Below are 21,263 nucleotides of genomic sequence, written 5' to 3' on the forward strand. Positions count from 1 at the left end.
GCCTCGTCTCTTGGTTTAGCATATGAGCTCAGTAGATTTAAGTTAGCTTAAGATGGGGTAGGCCATATAAGAGAACTAGTTGTGAATTGGAAGAAATGCATTGAGAATCTATAAGAAAATGGTTTGGCCAAAAAAAGTATTTTGAAAGAGGATATGAACCAAGAAAGTAGGGTTTAGGGACAACAGGTTTAGGTAGGATTTTCTTGGAAATAAATAATGAGGTAAGATAATGGAAAATAAATAATGAGGAAAGGAATGTGTGAACATATAAATACAGAAAGCATGCTTGGATAGGATTTTTTTTGGTGGAAACAAATGTTGAAATAAGACGAAAGATCTATGGAATGAAGTTTTGGGTTGGACTGCAGTAACAAATGTTACACTGAAAACAAACCCTGTCCTTTTCTCCAGTGTTATTCTGCTATGTGTTTATGTACCCTTGTGTATTTGTCTTTTTCCTGTCTTTATGTATTTAGCTAATAAGATTTATGTTGTAGAATTTTTCAAATACTATGTTATTTTCTTTGGAAAGATGTTTAGACATTATTTATTCTGTTCTGTTTTAATGCTCATGTGTGAAGTTGATGTTTCGAAAGTTATTCTGATCTTTTATGTATGTACTCATGTCATAATTCCTGTAACACTGATTTATATGTTATTTCGATTCTTTTGTAAAGCTTGTACTACAAATGTTATCTGTATTGTTATGTTCTTTAATGATGTATTTTGTACCTTTGTAATTGTATTCTTATGTTATAAAATTGTAATTGACACCAGTTCATCATATTATTAACTTGTAAGTCCCATTTCACTGCACACGTTTTTGTTGGTCACAGTATATGGACAATATGTGAGAAATAGGGTCTGTTAGTGTTTGCACATGTGTTAATAATTCAGCAAGGGACTCGATAACAGCATTGCTGGTTCTAAGGACAATTCCAGAAACTCTGTGAGTTCACAAGTGGTGGTTATGGACTTGCTTTATTATCCGCAAGACTCTTCAATGGTGATTGTGTACCTGCACAGTCACAACAGATGACTGCTGACCATCTCTACAAGGACTACAGTGGGTCTGCATCTTTGATGACCCACCAATACCATTATTTCTACAAGGACTACAGTGGGTCTACACCTTTGCTGACTCACCAGTACCACTATTTCTACAAGGACTGCAGTGGGTCTGCACCTCTGGTGGCCCACCAATACCGTAATCTCTACCAGGACTACAGTGGGTCTACCCTGTGATGACCTACCTACCGATATTCTTCAAAACGTCGAATGTCTCTGCTGTGGGTTTCCTCTGTTGTGGCCCATTACCTGTCAGCATGTCAAGAGTCAGCACTGTCTTTCCGTTGGAAGGACAACACTACTTCTTCAATACTGCATGGAAATCCACTACTTCCGTGTGCATTGTCTTTTACTGCTCAGACTGTGAGAAAATTTTAGCTTTTGACCAACATTGTATTAATAAGTGCGTGCAATTGATATCTTTCTTACTGTAATTATAAAATTTTTTTCAAATCTGTATTGGCCACTGCCCAAAACAATTTGTAAAATTTTTTGTGGGGAGCATGGGGGCTATGTAAGTAGGCTGTTTAGGTTTTTATATTGGTAACGCAACGTAGCGCTCTATATAAAAATCACTGGCTGTGCTGTGTGCAGTCTGTGGCTAGTTTGCATTGTTGTCTGCCATTGTAGTGTTGGACAGTTGGCTGTGAACAGCGCGCAGCATTGCGCAGTTGGAGGTGAGCAGCCAGCAGTGGTGGATGTGGGGAGAGAGATGACGGAGTTTTGAAATTTGTAATACTGGATGTCATGAACTGCTATATACACTCCTGGAAATGGCATAAAGAACACATTGACACCGGTGTGTCAGACCCACCATACTTGCTCCGGACACTGCGATAGGGCTGTACAAGCAATGATCACACGCACAGCACAGCGGACACACCAGGAACGGCGGCGTTGGCCGTCGAATGGCGCTAGCTGCGCAGCATTTGTGCACCGCCGCCGTCAGTGTCAGCCAGTTTGCCGTGGCATACGGAGCTCCATCGCAGTCTTTAACACTGGTAGCATGCCGCGACAGCGTGGACGTGAACCTTATGTGCAGTTGACGGACTTTGAGCGAGGGCGTATAGTGGGCATGCGGGAGGCCGGGTGGACGTACCGCCGAATTGCTCAACACGTGGGGCGTGAGGTCTCCACAGTACACCGTTGTTGTCGCCAGTGGTCGGCGGAAGGTGCACGTGCCCGTCGACCTGGGACCGGACTGCAGCGACGCACGGATGCACGCCAAGACCGTAGGATCCTACGCAGTGCCGTAGGGGACCGCACCGCCACTTCCCAGCAAATTAGGGACACTGTTGCTCCTGGGGTATCGGCGAGGACCATTCGCAACCGTCTCCATGAAGCTGGGCTACGGTCCCGCACACCGTTAGGCCGTCTTCCGCTCACGCCCCAACATCGTGCAGCCCGCCTCCAGTGGTGTCACGACAGGCGTGAATGGAGGGACGAATGGAGACGTGTCGTCTTCAGCGATGAGAGTCGCTTCTGCCTTGGTGCCAATGATGGTCGTATGCGTGTTTGGCGCCGTGCAGGTGAGCGCCACAATCAGGACTGCATATGACCGAGGCACACAGGGCCAACACCCGGCATCATGGTGTGGGGAGCGATCTCCTACTCTGGCCGTACACCACTGGTGATCGTCGAGAGGACACTGAATAGTGCACGGTACATCCAAACCGTCATCGAACCCATCGTTCTACCATTCCTAGACCGGCAAGGGAACTTGCTGTTCCAACAGGACAATGCACGTCCGCATGTATCCCGTGCCACCCAACGTGCTCTAGAAGGTGTAAGTCAACTACCCTGGCCAGCAAGATCTCCGGATCTGTCCCTCGTTGAGCATGTTTGGGACTGGATGAAGCGTCGTCTCACGCGGTCTGCACGTCCAGCACGAACGCTGGTCCAACTGAGGCGCCAGGTGGAAATGGCATGGCAAGCCGTTCCACAGGACTACATCCAGCATCTCTACGATCGTCTCCATGGGAGAATAGCAGCCTGCATTGCTGCGAAAGGTGTATATACACTGTACTAGTGCCGACATTGTGCATGCTCTGTTGCCTGTGTCTATGTGCCTGTGGTTCTGTCAGTGTGATCATGTGATGTATCTGACCCCAGGAATGTGTCAATAAAGTTTCCCCTTCATGGGACAATGAATTCACGGTGTTCTTATTTCAATTTCCTGGAGTGTATATTATGACTATTAAGGTAAATACATTGTTTGTTCTCTATTAAAATCTTTCATTGGCTAACTTTGCCTATCAGTAGTTAGTACCTTCCGTAGTTTGAATCTTTTATTTAGCTGGCAGTAGTGGTGCTCGCTGTATTGCAGTAGTTCGAGTAACGAAGACTTTTGTGAGGTAAGTGATTTGTGAAAGCTATAGGTTAATGTAAGTCAGGGCCATTCTTTTGTAGGGATTATTGAAAGTCAGATTGCGTTGCACTAAAAAATATTGTGTGTCAGTTTAAGCACAGTCATGTATAATTGTCCAAAGGGGACGTTTCAATACGTTCAATCAGGTGACGCAAGGTTTCTTGGGGAATGGCAGCCCATTCTTCAAGAAGTACTGCACTAGGGAGAGGTATCGATGTCGGTCATTTAGGCCTGGCACGAAGTCAGCGTTACAAAACATCCCAAAGGTTTTCTATAGGATTCAGGTCAGGACGCTGTGCAGGCTAGACCATTATAATGATGTTATTATCGTGTAACCACGCCGCCTCAGGCCGTGCATTATGAACAGGTGCTCGACGGCATTGAAAGATGCAGTCGCCTTCCCTGAATTGCTCTTCAACAGTGGGAAGCAAGAAGGTGCTTAAAACATCAATGTAGGCCTGTGCTGTGATACTGCCACGAAAAACACAAGGAGTGTAAGCCTCTTCCATGAAAAACACCGCCGCCACCGAATTTTGCTGTTGTCACATGACATTCACCGGGCATTCGCCATACCCACACCCTGCTCTAGGATCGCCACATTGTCTACCGTGATTTGTCATTCCACACAATGTTTTTCCACTGTTCAACCGTCCAATGTTTACGCTCCTTACACCAGGCCAGGCTTAATTTGGCATTTACAGGCGTGATGTGTGGCTTATGAGCAGCCGCTCGACCATGAAGCACAAGTTTTCTCACCTACCGCCTAACTGTCATAGTGCTTGCAGTGGATCCGGATGCAATTTGGAATTCCTGTGTGTTGGTCTAGATAGATGTCTGCCTATTACACATTACGATCGTCTTCAACTGTCGGCGGTCTCTTTCAGTAAACAGACGCTGTCCTCATATACGTTTTTGTACTGTACGTGTACCTTTAAGTTTCCACTTCACTATCACATCGGAAACAGTGGATCGAGGGATGTCTAGGAGTGTGGAAGTCTCGCTTACAGACCTATGACACAAGTGACACCCATCACCTGACCACGTTCGTATTCCGTGAGTTCCGCGGAGCGCCCCATTCTGCTGTCTCACGATGTCTAATGACTACTGAGGTCGCTGACATGGAGTACCTGCCAGTAGGTGGCAGCACAATGCACCTAATATGAAAAACGTATGTTTTTGTTGGTGTCCGGATGCTATTAATTACATAGTGTAACACCTATTTCTGACATTGGTCCTTAAGCGTGACCATTTCTTACAAAATATCAAATTTACACCAACATGAACAGTTTATACACACGAATATTTTTAAATACAAAAATCAGAAAATTATTTTACATAATAAACAATTTATATAGTATTCTGCATACATTACTCGCATACAATGGAAAGAACTTAAACCTCCAGAATAGCACACTTTACTTTTATATAGTATTCTGCATACATTACTCGCATACAATGGAAAGAACTTAAACCTCCAGAATAGCACACTTCACTTTTCATTTACAGAAAATATAGTACCAATATGCGAAAATTTTAAAACAAACAATTATAAAAATTTTAATGAACCATAAACACATAGTGTTATACCTTGGCCCACTCAGAGGATAAGAGGGTGATAATCAGACGAAATATCGGGAGAAGAATAGTATTTCGCGTGGCTATATGAGCGAAATTCTGTGGTTTATTCATTCCCCCTGAAAAGCTGATAATGCACACCCGTCGATATCTTAACTTATAAAGTAAAGGAATTTAAACCTTTTTAATATTTCAAAATCTTATGTGTACTACTTTTTAAGTCTATTTGGTTGAAGAGCGGTCGTGTTTCCACTGACAGCCAATTGACACCCGGAGGGACCGTGGGGAGGGGGGATGGATTTCAAACAAAAATAAAGGAAAAAACTAGACAACCCATAAAAGCGGTTTAGTGCTACGTGTGCGAAATTGTTAGGAGAAAATGAACCAGACCACATGCGCAAGAGCCGAACGCTACGGACGATGAGTATCTCATGGAACGCAGTCCATTTCCGAGCCACAGACAGAAAAGAGCGCAGACGGCGCACAATTATCGAACGATAAGCAGTTATGAAAGTTCACGTCAATAAAGCGAACAGATAATCGTGTCGTACAATTTATCCTCATTAGCCGAACACGAGAGAGCATTAGGCTTTTCGGCAACACAATGCAGTTTATACAGCGACAGATCGGAGATCGCTAACATGGAACAACAATTCGTTAGCCTAATAATTAATGTCGATCGCGGTCGTGATTAATTGGACGCTCGCGGTCGGCGGCCGCGTCATTGTCGCCCTAATAAGGCGACTCGTCGGAGAGGAGGGAGAGAAGAGGAGAGCGCGGTGCATGGGGAAGGATGGGGGGGGGGGCAGGGGAACGATATCGGCGCGCGCATTAATTATCTCAGCAGTCATCGCTGTCCGGTCGGGTCCCCACGCAGCCCATTACGCCATCATTAATAACAGGGTCGGCAAACGCACTTAAGAGCGGCGTGGCCGCTTTGGCAATCGTGGAGATATGCAACAACACCTCCGCTTTGTCAGACTCCGTTTCTAACCTGTTTAATGATTCATTTTTATTTGACACTGAAAACATTTTTGGGGACCGTGTCATCATTCAAAATGTGACATTGCGAGGGGCGTTCACTAAGCAATGCAACACTTGTTTTTCTCGCCTAGTTTCCGATGAAAAAAAGACGGTGTTTTTTGTGGAACATAATGGAATATTCCCGCTTCAGCCCCTATAGTTTTACGAAGTTCCGATAGGTAGAGGCGCTACATGCAGCCTTCAAAATGGTGTCTGTCTGTAACTGAGGTGTGTTCCACATAGAGTAAATGTCTCTGGAGTGAGCATTCACATGGGCAGAACAGATCTTGTGTTGTCAACAAACATTGCCGGCCTGGTAACTTGTTCTCGGGACGTCGTGTGTTTGTCCGTATAGCGCCCTATATATTTCGAATGTCACTACATCCCTAGTACAGACGGATTCTTTTCGTACGTGTCGTGGATTATTTATATATGTTGCGCAGACATTTTAACAGTATCCATTTGATAGCGGGAATAAACCAGCTACGTAACTTTTAAGGGCAAGTGATATTGCATTCTGCTTCTTTGCGATAGGTGTCACAGTTCAAATGCACTCGATTTTTGGTAGTTTTCGGTATGATACGGCACTTTATAGTATTACAGAGGATGACGTATATTTTTGCAGTGATAGTCTTGCAAAACGACTTGACAGTACGCTAGTACTTTTGCAAGTGACCGAAAAACACCGAATTTGCCACATATAAGCGATTATATCCCTGCTAATTCATCCTTTTTTCCTGCTATTTCTACGTATTTATTTTCTCATTTTTCCGACCTAAAGCACAATTTTTCTTACTGGTGACACTTTGAGGTGTTTATTTAACGCATTTTACGTACTTGCTCATAGTATATTAAATAAATAGTAGACTGAGTAAGAAGGGGAAAAAAAGGCGATCGGAGAATAAATGTACTGTAAAGCAAATACAGTTGGTCATGAAACAGTCAACCCATATAACACCATTAAGGGAAGTGGAAAGTGACACAAATGAAAGAGTTTGGGGACATGTTTACTAATATTTTACGCTTCTTAATCAAATGGCGAAGAAAATAAATTGAACGTGTACTTTGATTAGCTACATTATTGTTTTTTATTTGATTTGTGCAGAAAATGTATTTAAGCTGAATGCAGAAATTGGTAGTAGGTACTGTGGAAAATTAAAAATAATTGGTATAGCATCTACCTTCAGCCACACACGTCAAAATTTTTCTCTGTCTAAACATTCCTCTTCAAAGTCTTTTGAACATACTTCAGAATATTTTGTGGGGACAAAATTACTCCTCCTTATTTTCTGGAGCCACGTCTTTAGTCGTTGTTCATCCTTCGGGAAACTAAAATATAAATCACACATAAGCATTCTCCATGTCATAGACACACTTAACATGGTTTCCTACTGTAACTTTATAGTAAACAAAAAGGTTTGGACACATATATTATACGAAGACAATTACATACTCCCACTCTATTGAATTTATCTGTCTCCCGTCTTTTTTACATAATCGACAAGTCACTGATAATTGCATGGAGGATAGTATTTTCTGAAACAACTAACCATTCCCTTTCCTGTTCCACTAGCAAATTTACGAGAGGAAGCGATTGTTTGTAAGCTTTTGTATGAGCCGTAATATCTATTATATAGTCATAAAATCGTAGAAATATAGGTCTACAGAACCAAGTCTTAATTATAATGCGTCTCGAAATTTTTAAACACAGTACCCATGAAAAGTTACTATCCCTCTTTTCATATATTTTTCTTTGCATCCGTAGCAACAACAGTAATTCACCATAGCTATTACACTATCAACAAACGGTGAAAACACAACAAAAACTCTTGATATTATAAACTTCAAACTCTGCAGAAAGCACACACGCACAGCGAAGTCCCGAAAACACGTGACAATCCTGGTTTAATGTTGACAACATACGCAGGACGCAATGCTCACTCCAGAGATTCTATGGTGTTCCAAGAAGAGAGCTGTCGTTGAGTTTATTTTGGCTGAAAAACCGAGCATCGCAGATATTCATAGGCGCTTGTAGAACGTCTGCCGAAACCTAGTAGTGAACAAAACGACGGTGAGCCGCTGGGCAAGGCGTCCGTCATCATCGCAACAAGATCGCGGGAATCTGTCCAGTCTCCCGCGTGCCGGCTAGCCGAACCCACAGTTGTGACTCCTACAATGTTGGAACGTGCGGACACTCTCATTTGAGGCGTTAGACGGATCACAATGGAACATCTCGATGCTCATCTGTACGTCTGTTTGGTAGTACAGATGCACTCGCCAATTAGTTACGGTACTCAAAGGTGCTTGCCCCCTGGGTTCCTCGCCGCCTAACAGACGTCCATAAAGACCAGCGAGTTTGGCCCAATGAGGGATTCACTATCTGACAAGCAGTACGTTGATGATGGTGGGAAATTACTGATGCAGCAAGACATCGGCTCCGACGTCGACCACTGACTGATACAGTGCGGGTACATAGCCCGTCCCATTAAAGTGACATAAAGCCCTGGCATTGTACTCATATTATGTTGAAAAATATGGATTTGTGGCCAATAGAATGGGGAATAACATAGAATCCTGAATAAAACCGATTTGCTTTCAGGAAAAAAAGTTTTGCATTACTGATGCTACGCCTTTCTTAGTAACCAGACATGTAGTGTGCCCGGAAATCAGCAAGTAATTACAGCTACGTCTACATATATACTGCACAAGTCATCTTACGGTGTGGAGCATAGGGTATTTTTTAGTACCATTATCCCAGTGCCCTCTCCCCATCCCCCCGCCTTTCCTATTCAATTGAAACTTCCTCTTTCAATGTAAAGAATGACGTCAAATTTGATAAACGTATTATTGACGCAGATGTAAATGTCACGGGAAAAAAAGTTAAATAAAAATTTCGCCACATAGATGGCGCTATAAGCGTCAGAATATGCGCACCCTCGGCTCACGACTGATCCTCAGTTTGCATCCTAGACGTCCAAAATTACTGTCTCCACAAAAAATCGCGTGTTGCTGGTAAATCTCTTTTACAATAACGGTGACTGTGCGCCAGTAGCGTGTAGAAGTTCCGACACTCAAGCGTATGAAAACATCATTGCTCTGAAGTATGCTAAGGATCTGGAGAAAATGATAACAATACTGGAAAAGACAGGTGCTATTCGAAGTGCAATGTGATAGAAGGAGGAAAACAGTTGATCTGACGACTGTCGAAGATGTGGTTATAGCATGGCAGGAAGAGTTGAGTAGTGGTGTGCAAACATGCAGTTCACTGGGAACTGCCCGAAAGTTGGACATGCTTGCGGGCACGGGGCATAAATTCCTTTGAAACATCCTGCAGTCATGCATACAAAACCACCCATGTCCAGGAGTTAATTCGGTAAACCTGCCTGAAAGACCAACGATCGCTCACGAATTTCTTGCTCACATAAAAGTGCACAATGAATGGTCATGGAGCACTCTGTGAACAGACGAACCCCATCTCCAGTAACATATCAAAACGCTGCAGGGTATGGGCAACGGAAAAATCACACGCCCACCCACCGGTACCACTTTATTATGCAAAGGTGTGGTAAGGGTTCACGGCTCCTTCATCGTAGGGCTGTAATTTTTCGAGGAGATGAGTCCCATAGGTGCTATACACGTACCGTCACTGGTAAACACATCAGCGTCATTTCAACCCTTCAGCAGTATGGATGTGTAAGTAGGATCGTTTTTATGCAAGATGGCGCTCCTCCCCACATTCCACAGCCTGTGAAGCGTGTGCTGCAGAGGTTTTTCGGAAATGCTAGAATTATCAGCGGTCGTTTTCCTACAATCTGGCCATCGAGGTCACCTGTTCTGAATCCATGTAGCTTCTGGCTGTGGGGTTATCTGAAAGACGCTATGTCCAGTGCTACGATTACAAACGCAGCTCAACTGAAGGCACGCACTGCGCAACCCATTCTGAACGTGACCTCGGGGACACCTAGATCTGTTGTAGAACACGTTGTTTCTCGATTTCAACTTATGGAGGAGAACGGTAGGCGGCATGTTGAGGGTATCTTGCGCTAGGTTTACGTCAATTAGAAACCGGTGTCATTTTTTTAATGCGGTTTTTGGCGCAGGGCAATTAAAACCCGAAGTTGTTTTGCTTTCGCCGGCCGGAGTGGCCGAGCGGTTCTAAGCGCTACAGATTGGAACCGCCCGACCGCAACGGTCGCAGGTTCGAATCCTGCCTCAGGCATGGATGTGTGTGATGTCCTTAGGTTAGTTAGGTTTAAGGGGGGTAGGACGTCAAACGGGCCGACTTGGAGCAGGAGAGGCACCACAGTACATTTTAATTTCCACTGACTATACTTTTACAAATAAATTCATAAAACTTTGTCAGCATAACCAGGAAGGATTAAGGAATTCACACTCATAGCAGTGGAAGGTCGAAAACATAACGAAGTAATTTTTTTACATGTGAAATTTCATCATTTTTTTCACTTACTAATGGCAACATTTGTTGCTATGTGTTTTTTCTAAACATGAAGTTTAAAATACAACAGATCATTCGATTTTTCATAAATTAAATGATCTAGAGTTTCATACACCTTTAAGTATGGTATGTATGCTGTGCAAAATTCATCGAAGAATCTCTCTGACTTACGAAGAAAAATGTACCTATAGCAACAAATGCAGCCATTAGTAAGTGAAAAAATGATGAAACTCCACACGTAAAAGAAATTTATTTTGTTATGTTTTCGAACTTCCACTGCAATGAATGTGAATCCTGAATCCTTCCTGGCGGTGCTGACAAAGTTTTATGAATTTATTTGTAAAAGTATAAACACAGGAAATTAAAATGTCCTGTGATGCCTCTCCTGCTCCAAGTCGGCCTGTTTGACGTCCTACCTCCCTTAAGTAGTTCTAAGTTCCAGGGGACTGATGACCTCAGAAGTTAAGTCCCATAGTGTTCAGGGCCATTTTTTGTTTTGCTTTCCAAGAGATTTTTGACTTCAGGACAATTAAAAATCCATTTTTCCAATCCGATGTGGTACTGCCTTGCCGTGGTGGGCGGGCTTATCTAACTAACAGTGAAACAACTGTTGACTGCATAACTTATGCTGTCATGCTCGTCGAACAATGTGGACGGTGTAACGAGCATCTCAAACCAAAGCCGTCGTATTGCGACTCATCTCTCATTGAGACGATTACAGCGCAGTCTATCGGTAAAATTTTCGTAATTTTTTTCTTGACATTTCCCCTGCTCAGTAATATGCTGTTCAAATTTGACGTCATTTCAGCGATGGTTCTCTTTCTACAGTATACTGAAGCGGGTGCATTAACGATGGACACCCTGTAGTTACTGTTGCCAGTGATTTACCATTAATTGTGTAATCGAAAAGCCGTTAATCTCTAAGTCTGTTGATCACTAATATAAATTGTAAGCCCTAATGGCTCTGTAACACATCCTTTTCATAAGTCCATTTTGTAATTTGGAAATGTTTGAAGATTTCTGCCAAGATATGAATTAAATGATACACACACACACACACACACACACACACACACATACACACACACACACACGCATGCACGCACGCACACGCACACGCACGCACGCAATAACAAAATAGTACCGGTTGGTATTTTCTGTGACCTATCTAACGCATTTGACTTTCTGAATCACAATATTCTCTTAGCTAAATTGAGGGTTCATGGAATTTATGATATAACCAAGCAATGGATAATGTCATAGCTAACCAAAACAATGTAGAAAGTTGTACATCATAATCCAGCCAATGTAATCAGGAGAGATTCTTCTACCTGGGAAGAAATCACGTAAGTTGTACTCCAAGGTTCAGTCTTAGGTCAGCCATTGTTCTTGACACCTGTAAGCGATCTTCCGTCTAATGCACAACAAGCAGAATTAGTTCTCTTTGCAGATGACACCAGTATCGTAATCAATCGAACCACTCATACAACAGAAGAAGAAATGATAAACAGTGTTCTTAAAAGTATCATTGACTGGCTTTCAGCGAATGGTCTCACTCTCAAATTTAAAAAGGCACTACATATTCAGATTCACAGATGATGTAGAGGTTGTTGTAGTTGTGGTCTTCAGTCCTGAGACTGGTTTGATGCAGCTCTCCATGCTACTCTGTCCTGTGTAAGCTTCTTTATCTCCCAGTACCTTCCGCAACCTACATCCTTCTGAATCTGCTTAGTGTATTCATCTCTCGGTCTCCCTCTACGATTTTTGCCCTCCACGCTGCCCTCCAATACTAAATTGGTGATCCCTTGATGCCTCACAACATGTCCTACCAACCGATCCCTTCTTCTAGTCAAGTTTTGCCACAAACTTCTCTTCTCCCCAATCCTATTCAATACTTCCTCATTAGTTATGTGATCTACCCATCTAATCTTCAGCATTCTTCTGTAGCACCACATTTCAAAAGCTTCTATTCTCTTCTTCTCCAATACTTTCAGAAACGACTTCCTGACACTTAAATCTATACTCGATGTTAACAAATTTCTCTTCTTCAGAAACGCTATCCTTGCCATTGCCAGTCTACATTTTATATCCTCTCTACTTCGACCGACATCAGTTATTTTGCTGCCGAAATAGCAAAACTCATTTATTACTTTGAGTGTCTCATTTCCTAATCCAATTCCCTCAGGATCACCCGACTTAATTCGACTACATTCCATTATCCTCGTTTTGCTTTTGTTGATGTTCATCTTATATCCTCCTTTCAAGACACTATCCATTCCGTTCAACTGCTCTTCCAAGTCCTTTGCTGTCTGTGACAGAATTACAATGTCATAGGCGAACCTCAAAGTTTTTATTTCTTCTCCATGGATTTTAATACCTACTCCGAAGTTTTCTCTTGTTTCCTTCACTGCTTGCTCAATATACAGATTGAATAACGTCTGTAAAGAATTCGCGTTAGTATTTTGCAGCTGTGTCTTATTAAACTGAAAGTTCGGTAATTTTCACATCTGTCAACACCTGCTTTCTTTGGGATTGGAATTATTATATTCTTCTTGTAGTCTGAGGGTAATTCGCCTGTTTCATACATCTTGCTCACCAGATGGTAGAGTTTTGTCAGGACTGGCTCTCCCAAGGCCGTCAGTAGTTGTAATGGAATGTTGTCTACTCCGGGGGCCTTGTTTCGACTCAGGTCTTTCGGTGCTCTGTCAAACTCTTCACGCAGTATCGTATCTCCCATTTCATCTTTATCTACAAAATGGTTCAAATGGCTCTGAGCACTATGGGACTCAACTACTGAGGTCATTAGTCCCCTAGAACTTAGAACTAGTTAAACCTAACTAACCTAAGGACATCACAAACATCCATGCCCGAGGCAGGATTCGAACCTGCGACCGTAGCGGTCCTGCGGTTCCAGACTGCAGCGCCTTTAACCGCACGGCCACTTCGGCCGGCTCTTCATCTACATCCTCTTCCAATTCCATGATATTGTCCTCAAGTACATCGCCCTTGTACAGACCCTCTATATACTCCTTCCACGTTTCTGCTTTCCCTTCTTTGCTTAGAACCACTTGCATGAACATCGAGAGCTCAGATGGGTTTCCATCTGAGCTCTCGATGTTCATGCAAGTGGTTCTCTTATGTCCAAAGGTCTGTTTAATTTTCCTGTAGGCAGTATCTATCTTATCCCTAGTGAGATAAGCCTGTACATCCTTACATTTGTCCTCTAGCCATCCCTGCTTAGCCGTTTTGCACTTCCTGTCGATCTCATTTTTGAGACGTTTGTATTCCTTTTTGCCTGCTTCATTTACTGCATTTTTATATTTTCACCTTTCATCAATTAAATTCAATATATCTTATATTACCCAAGGATTTCTACTAGCCCTCGTCTTTTTACCTACTTGATCCTCTGCTGCCTTCACTACTTCATCCCTCAGAACTACCCATTCTTCTTCTACTACATTTCTTTCCCCCATTCCTGTCAATTGTTCCCTTATGCTCTCCCTGAAACTCTGTACAACCTATGGTTTAGTCAGTTTATCCAGGTCCCATCTCCTTAAATTCCCACCTTTTTGCAGTTTCTTCAGTTTTAATCTACAGATCATAACCAATAGATTGTGGTCAGAGTCCACATCTGCCCCTGGAAATGTCTTACAATTTAAAACCTAGTTCCTCAATCTCTATCTTACCATTATATAATCTATCTGAAACCTGTCAGTATCTCCAGGCTTCTTCCACGTATACAGCCTTCTTTTATGATTCTTGAACCAAGTGTTAGCTATGATTAAGTTGTGCTCTGTGCAAAACTCTACCAGGCGGCTTCCTCTTTCATTTCTTAGCCCCAATCCAAATTCACCTACTACGTTTCCTTCTCTCCCTTTTTCTACTACCGAATTCCAGTCACCCATGACTATTAAATTTTCGTCACCCTTCACTATCTGAATAATTTCTTTTATTTCATCATACATTTCTTCAATTTCTTCATCTGCAGAGCTAGTTGGCATATAAACTTGCACTACTGTAGTAGGCGTGGACTTCGTGTCTATCTTGGCCACAATAATGCGTTCACTATGCTGTTTGTAGTAGCTTACCCGAACTCCTATTTTCCTATCCATTATTAAACCTACTCCTGCATTACCCCTAATTGATTTTGTGTTTATAACCCTGTAGTCACCTGACCAGAAGTTTTGTTCCTCCTGCCACCGAACTTCACTAATTCCCACTATATCTAACTTTAACCTATGCATTTCCATTTTTAAATTTTCTATCCTACCTGCCCAATTAAGGGATCTGACATTCCACGCTCCGACCCGTAGAACGCCAGTTTTCTTTCTCCTGATAACGACATCCTCCTGAGCAGTCCCTTCCCGGAGATCCGAATGGGGGACTATTTTACCTCCGGAATATTTTACCCAAGAGGACGCCATCATCATTTAACCATACAGTAAAGCTGCATGCCCTCGGGAAAAATTACGGCCGTAGTTCCCCTTGCTTTCAGCCGTTCGCAGTACCAGCACAGCAAGGCCGTTTTGGTTAGTGTTACAAGGTCAGATCAGTCAATCATCCAGACTGTTGCCCCTGCAACTACTGAAAAGGTTGCTGCCCCGCTTCAGGAATCACCCGTTTGTCTGGCCTCTCAACAGATAACCCTCCGTTGTGGTTGCACCTACGGTACGGCTATCTGTATCGCTGAGGCACGCAAGCCTCCCCACCAACGGCAAGGTCCATGGTTCAAGGGGGGGGGGGGGGGGAGGGTGGCGGCTGCAGAGGTACAACACCAATAAAGGTAACACGTGGTGATCAAGTAATAAATAGGGTGGAAACTTCAAAACTTTTAGGTGGCAATATTGATGCGAATGTAAACTGGGGAAAGCATATTCTCTGGAAAGCCTAAAAAACTAGAAATTTGTGCAAATCTTGGGAGAGACAAATCAGAAATCTGACACACTTTGTACACTCTTTTTTATAATTCTTGATGATGTGAAACAACTCATTTTATATTCTCTTCGTCATTTAATTTACGAATGTAGCTACATGCTGAACACACACACACACGCACACACACACACACACACACACACACACACACATACATACGTCAATTAATAAGCCCTAGCCATCACCATTTACACATTACAATAAATTATTCTATGGAATAGAAGAATTTAAGGTTTATAAAAAAAAATTTCTAAAGCCAAGACCGCGTTAGTACTTATTTATTTTCGGCAACCGGTTTCGACAGGTTTTGCTGTCAGATGCTGGTCTTCAAAATTTTTCTTACAGAACGAACATCCTTTGTAACAATAATTTTGAAGACCTGATGATGATACCAAAGCCTGTCGAAAATAAATATTTATTCAATTTTGGTTACAGAAAGTTTTTTATCTACTAAAACAGATAGCTCCTCCTAATTTATTGACTTGAGAAATTCCAGTCATTACAATTTATTGTGCAACTGGACCCTCGTATATGAAACTAACACAGACCCACAGAGACAAACAAAAGTATATCATTCTTTCTTGTGCTTTATTACTTTCTACTGACGCCAGAAAAGTAAATGAACATGTTCTGAAAGAAATCAGCGAGCAGAGAAAATTCGTAGCAACTATCCAAAGAAGGACAACAAAGCTTGTTTGAGCATTTATTGAGACACTTTTAAGTTTTGAAAGACTTAAGGTAAGGAATAATTTTGGAAGAGAAAACTAAGGGAGGCTAACAAAGTAATAGTCTAAGATTTGTTAGAAGTAAGTAAGTGACGAAATTATCAAGAAATAAAGAGTACACTAGATATCCGATTTTTTAAAATCAAATGGGTCTCTCATATACTGGAGCAATGTTCCGATATAGGTAATATTTTTTTTTTTAATAAGCAATCTATTTTGTACTGGAAATGCAAGTTTCTACTATCATAGTGATAAATCAAAGTCTCCGACTTGCTTTACCAACAATCGAACATGAGCTGATCCCTCCCCCTCTTCACACGTTATTGCTCCCTCGAATTGTAACTACAGTTATAATTCAATAACGACATAGTAACAGAGTATTTCATTTTCCACTTTTGTTTATTAAATAAATTTACACTCATGAACTTTAAAAGCTAACTGTAAGTCTTCCCGCCTTTGTACTTCACCTCATAAGGTTTCGTAACATACCACCCACTAACATATGAAAAGTCGGGGACTGAACTTATCACTAGCCTCTGAGTAAGCAGCCGCTGCATGACGTTGTTTGCAGGGTGATTTGTCTTTCGCAATAGCATTAGTGTTAAATGTGCCTCCCCCTCATTAAAATTTTTAATTTCTACATTTTATTTCCTAGTCTGTAGCATGTAGACCGCGGTATCTTACACTAGTAAACGAATGTCAACCTCTATCACCAAGCTACAATCCTAGCAAAAAATTTTCGAAATAAAATTTAGCTCATAAAAATTGGATTTAATATCCAAAAACCTCAATGTTGATCCATACGTCCTAAATCAAGGAATAAAACAAAGTAAGAAAGTCGGTGATTTCCGTCAATACATCTGATTGCGATAATTTTGTAGCTGAGCTACTGAAAGTAGTTTTGCTGCAGATCTGAGTAACAAATCCTGGAAGACGGATCATGGCTTTTTGACTTACTTCATTGTTAATTCATGTAAAATAATACACTCTCGACAAAAGTTTACGTACATTTCGGTAATCTTTAGGTATGTTACTGAGATCATCCTGTCATGAAGTTTCATTTCTATTTTCACCTGTCACTTTTCTGAGAAATAAATGTCACAGTTGCTAGTTGTATCTGACAACTGTTGTGAAGAAAGGAACAGTTAAACCATCTTCTAATCATATGTTTCAAATAATGCTGTTGACCATGTAAGTGTGCTGAGGGGATAAGGTGAATGCATTGTTGGAAGTTGGAGAGGCATTGGTGGATGGAAGAAATTATTGCAAATACAGTAGAGCCAGTCGTAAAACCCATCAAAGATATTCAAAGGTTTTGATGTAAAAAAAAACTCCCCTATGGCAATTGAATTTGAATATTCGAAATTTTCGACATTGCTTCTTTTTTGTTACGTAGTTTTGCTTAAATCGTCGATAACAATAATTGCAATGTGTTGTCATCTGATCTGGTGACTGAAATTGTAGAAAATCGAGGACATGAAAGTATTTTCATAACAATCTAGAACGAATAAATAAATAAATAAAACTTAAGAAAAATATATAGTTTGTGACATGAAATGAAACATAAATTTTTCTCGGGTTCTACACAAATTAAGAGAATATGAGAAACAATCGCCAATCCATTGTTTGATTTGTAAAAGAACTGGCCTCTTCCGAAGTCAAGTAATCAGCTGTTACAAATCTTATTCTTTGTCTCCCTTTTCAGAGCTGAAAAATATTCGCTCTTGAGGAACAAGATTAGAGAAAATAACCAAACCATAAAACTGGTGCACAAATAATTCAGTCTTAGAGGAAGTGGACGCCAACTCAAGACTCTCAGTAGTACGGAAGAATTCAGTTGCGAAACAGGAACCTACGTATTTACTATCAAGCAGCTGACAGTAACATCCGCCAACAGGTAATGCTATTAGCACAGCATCAACACACAGAAGGCATACGTGAAGCCCTTTATTACAAGATCGTTTCTTTCGAGAGAGGCCTCGAGGAACTATCGCATCGCATGACCTTTTGTTTTTGCTGTTGTCTTCAGTCCACTGACGTACAAGGGGAGAAGAAAAATACGGAAACATCAAGGAAACGGAGCAGTGACTAACCTTATATGATGTAGTGAAAGTGTCAGCATTTAAAACAGATTCCAGTCATCTCGGAATGCGTAAATACAGATCCTGTATGGTTTTAGAGCGAATCTTGTACCATTCTTCTTGCAAAAAATTCGTACTTTCAGTTAAAGGCAATGAAAATGGATAGTGATTAGGCAGCCTTCTCTCGAAGGTATACCACAAAGGCTCAATTATATTAAGATCTGGTGAAGCGTGAGCAGCGTGAACTTGGGCCCTGTGGTCTTAGAATACAGCCTCACCATTGGGGAACAAATATTGTAGCATGACATGGATGTGATCGGAGAAAATGGTCACATAATCCTCGCAGAGCACACATGGGACTCATGGAACATTACGATATTGCTTCCCAGACCGTCACCAAACCCCCACTATGGTTAATTCTTGGCACGCTATCTCAGCCAGAAGTTGTAAACAATGCGGAGAAAGACTCATCTGACCAAATTACTGTCTTCCATTCCTCCATAGTCCAGGTTTTATCGCTTCGGCACCCGGTTTTCCTGTTACAGGTATTTGCATCACTGATGATTGCTTTTGGAATTCCAGCTTATTGAGCTCCTTTGGTGTTGTTTTGATGCTGGCAGTGCATTGAGTGCTGCTGTGAATTTTGCTGCACTCCTCTTGTTTTTCGTTACAGTCCTCCTCAACCACCATCTGTCACTGTCACTCAACACACTTTCGTCAGCGCTGTGACTTAGCGGATGATGTATTTCCGTTTTTTCTGTAAGCGCTATAAATCTTTAATATGGTGCCTTTGAAACACCAAAGTCGTCTGCTACCTTGGTTACGGAAGCACTCACCATAGGAGGACCAACAATTCGCCCACTTTCAAACACACATAGGTCCGACAAAGCACTCACAGTACACACATGATTGTTCTGACCACGACCGTTACTTGTATGAATTGAGAACATTGCACAGGTGCCATTCGCGGTCAAATACAACAGCAGAGCTAGCAGGTTTGGTTAATATTTACATTTACGTACATGCACGTATTTACCGTGATGTACCCATATTTTTGTCCAGCACCTATATTGGATGCAGCTCTCCGCGCTGCTGTCTTCTATGCCTCTTACCGGGAAAGGCGGCCCAGCGAGAGGACACTGTACTGACAGTCCTCATGATGAGTTCGGCCATCGTGATTCGGGTATTCGGCCATTCTCCAAAATCGTTCAAGACAAATGTCAGAATGTTTCCTCTGGAAAGGACACGGCCGATATACTTCTCCAAACCAACATTGTGCTCCGTCTTTAACGACCTTGTCGTTTGGTGGACGAATTACAGTCTCCCATCTTTTTTCGTTCTGCTTCTTTTCGTCTGAGCATAATTACCACAGCCTCCAGCGAGCTGATCACACTTCAAAACGTGGACTCCCTGTACTGTTTGTACACATCGCGGTTACACCCATAACGATTTTTTCATATTTCAGGCTGCGTCCTTTCAGTTTATTCCGTGTTTTTTTTTCTTTCTTTTTTTTGCCGAGACATAGATCTTCCCACGATTCAATTCACTACTTCGTTGTTACTCGAAGCACCTACCCAATATTCATCATTTTACTCTACTAGCACATTCCTAAAATATGTGTCCGCGTTTTGTTTCAGGAAAACAAATGCCATTACCATCGTCGTCATCAACTAAAGGGTCTCTTTGTCAATGAAGCCATTATTCTGTTGCTTGTCGTCTGTGTCACGTGATTGTATTCTAACAGTTCATTTCACTGACCATAATCTGCAACCTGGGGCCACTCTTTAGTTTTTATTCCAAGATTTTTCTTTCGTTGATGATCTATAAGAAGCCGTTGTGCCAAACTAGATCCCAACTTAGTTCAGTTTCTCTGTCTTGTATGGTGTTAATCGACATCACTTCTCCTTTGTTTTCCTTTAACACTGTTTCATTCATTTTTCTTTCAATCGTGAACATTTTTGTTACTTTCTCCGCTCTATGTCTCTCCTTTTCCTTGCTGTTTACAGAGAGTCGACGACTGACAGCCCTAGCTTGTTTTCTTGTTTTTGAACTAAGGTGGTTTTTCATTAATGGATTACTTCCATTTCTCAAGACCTGCTTCGTTGTTCCTCTTTTGGCAACCGTTACCGCCTATTGCGATAAATCACGTTACGAGGAAAATACTACAATTTCCAGATCTGTTTCAGTTATGCATATTCTGTTCTGATGCTGGTATTCGTAACGGTACAGATGTCGATTCTGTACTTAAGACATCGAATCTGCTCTTACTCATCTTTGCTGCTGTGGAGTAGCAATGATTACGGGGGGATGCCCCATACATACTACAAGCAGGGCGAAGTCATATTGACTCCAATAAGACTGAAAGGAACGCCACTGGCGTTCTTGTCAGAACATTTATAAGTAAATTAGTAGCAGTTCTAGTCGAACTGAAACAGAGATACAATACTTAAACAACGTCCGGATTTAATGAGCATGCCGAACAGATCGCGGGTGGGAACGATGGGAGCGATCGCTTATAGAAATGAGTGAACTGTAAAAACTGAAGATCATCTTAAATTTCGTAATCGAACGAAACATGTGCAATAAATAAGTGACCGTAAAATACCGAACGGCGATGGAAAGCCCGAACGAACAGTGGCAATCGAGTGACTGAGTGAGTGTGATTTTGGCCCCGTAAAGACATATTGCCTGTGCCTGAAGAATAGAGAAAAATCGCTGTTATTTAAACGGTGTGGAGGTCATTGAAACCTATCATGATCATTTTATTATTCTGCTAATGAACAGATGTAGTGGGAATCTTGGTAAGAGACTTGTCAACAGGTACACAATCAGGCACGTCAATACCTGGACACGATTGCTTTGGACGTAAGTCTGCCTTTACGTGCAGCTATAATTTCTAAGTCCGATGCCAAATAATTTCTAGAGTAAAAATGACTCAGTCGTTATTATAATCAAAACGGAGTAGTAACTTACACACTCAACTGCTGTTCTGGTTTTTCTATAAGGATGGTTCCCATTTTATTTGTATTTAT

Source organism: Schistocerca serialis, chromosome 6 (assembly GCF_023864345.2).
Source record: "Schistocerca serialis cubense isolate TAMUIC-IGC-003099 chromosome 6, iqSchSeri2.2, whole genome shotgun sequence".
NCBI classification, from domain to species: domain Eukaryota; kingdom Metazoa; phylum Arthropoda; class Insecta; order Orthoptera; family Acrididae; genus Schistocerca; species Schistocerca serialis.